The sequence below is a fragment of the Aplysia californica genome, unplaced genomic scaffold, assembly GCF_000002075.1.
Source record: "Aplysia californica isolate F4 #8 unplaced genomic scaffold, AplCal3.0 scaffold00044, whole genome shotgun sequence".
NCBI lineage: Eukaryota > Metazoa > Mollusca > Gastropoda > Aplysiida > Aplysiidae > Aplysia > Aplysia californica.
This window is the reverse complement of record NW_004797314.1, coordinates 1,770,787-1,772,583: the sequence shown is the minus strand read 5'-3', so window position 1 is coordinate 1,772,583 and position 1,797 is coordinate 1,770,787. Positions and strand designations below refer to the sequence as shown.

The 1,797-nt window shown below is 48.4% G+C and overlaps 1 long non-coding RNA gene across 1 annotated transcript in view; it reads left to right on the top strand.

The window, feature by feature from the left end:
• Window positions 1–331: 331 nt before the first annotated feature.
• The window catches only part of LOC101845223, a 57,690-nt gene continuing 56,224 nt past the window's right edge, over window positions 332–1,797 (top strand). The window contains exon 1 of the long non-coding RNA XR_004858227.1: window positions 332–1,252. This is a non-coding gene — a long non-coding RNA (uncharacterized LOC101845223). The remainder of the gene's footprint in view (window positions 1,253–1,797) is intronic.

Sequence of the window (1,797 nt, the reverse complement as noted above, 5' to 3'; positions counted from 1 at the left end):
GGGGGGAGACACACACAACATAAGATTTTTAGAAGGATAATAAGAACACATGTACGCGGTTTTGAGAAAGCGAAAAAGAAGAAATAGAGTGATTGAGAAAAGACGAGGAGGGAAAGGAGGGAAAGGGAGAGGGATGGGTTGGACAAATGAAATGATGAAGCAGGAAAGGGTGGGTGGCGGTTTTCATCATTTATTGATTAGTTTCGCTGGGCTCCACGGCGCTCGCCCCTCATCGCACAAGACACGCGCACAAGGCCGACAACTCGCCGCTCGGAGAGAGGGGGGACCGTGGCACACACACACGCGCGCGGGCACTGCCTGCAAGATGCTACTTGATACTCCCCGCCTTGTCTCCCCTAGCTTCAGTGCCGTCAGTGCTCTCCCTTCGTCCGCGTGCCGAGTGTGCTGCTGAGCTCTCTGCTGCGACGCGCTGTGTTCTGTTTCCCCCTGCCTGTGTGTTCGTTAGGAGACCTCTACTGCGCGGCGGTGCGAGTGAGTTTTTCCAGTTCGCTCTCGCTGGAGTTGAGATGTTATGCACAGCGTTGTAAGAAGATGTGCACTATGGAATTTCAGGACATTCAGAGTAGTGTGAGCGATTTATCAGTTGTGCTAAACCGACGTTCAGTGGATATATTGTGTCACGACGCACCGAAACCAGCTCGCTGAATGTTGTCTTCCGTGGGTCCTCACACGAGAAATAGAACCTCTCCCTAGTAACGGTCACACTGTGTGATAGATTTCGCTTTGAAGCATCTCGATTCTCGATCACAGGAAAGAGAGGTTTGCCTGGTCGTGGTCCGTTCCTGTGTTGCGTGACATTTCCTGAAGATATCGACGTTTTCGCCTTCCCGATTCGCAACAAGACTGCCCGAAACGTTGGAGCTTCGTATGTTCAATGACAACAAACAAGAAAACGCACCGCTTGTGAATCTGTTGTGTGTTTTTCAAACAGGATTGTTTTTGCTCCGTGACAGTGTGTAGATCTAGATTCTAGATCTAGTAGGTTCTGTGTTCCAGCCTCTTCTCGGGGTCAGTGTGCTCTTCTGTGTGTGTGTGTGTGTGTGTATGTGTGTATGTGTGTGGCACACGTCTGAATCTTATCCTTCTGTGTGGGCGGGGCCTGTCCGGCCTTTTGTTTATAAACGGCTTGTTTACGCTTCCAACGGGGAGAGCGAGAGATTTATTAGCTGACCCGAAACTACCTCTTTACGAGACAAGCTGCTGGGAATTCTCGACTCCAAATATTTCGCAGGTAGGATGACTGGAGCTGTTGTTAGTTGTTTTTTTTTTCTGTATGGATTGACATGCACTATGCGCTTTCGTCTTCGGTATCGCCTACATAATGCTTCTGATCGCTCTCTTCCGTTCTTCCACCTCTCTGTTTTCTTGTCGATCCACTATTCAGAGGTTGTCCGTACTTCTGTCCGTCAGTCCGCCCACCATTCTGTCTGCTAGAGTAGTGTTTTGGTTTAACCATCCTGTCATCTTTTTAATTTATCATGAAAGATTCTCTCTCTCTCTCTCTCTCTGTCGCTCTCACTCTCTCTTTCTCTCTCTCTTTCTCTCTCTCTCTCTCTCTCTCTCTCTCTCTCTCTCTCTCTCTCTCTCTCCCCCATTTCTCTTTCTCTCTCTTCACTCTCTTTCTCAATGTTATTGTTCACTATCTCCGTCTCCGATCTGCGTGTCGGCGGAAGGCGTCACTGGTTGGTCCAATTTATATTTTTCTCTCTGTCTGTCCCTGGTCTAAGTGAACATTTTTGCGTCGATATGCTTCTCATAATTGCAAGAAATCTCTAT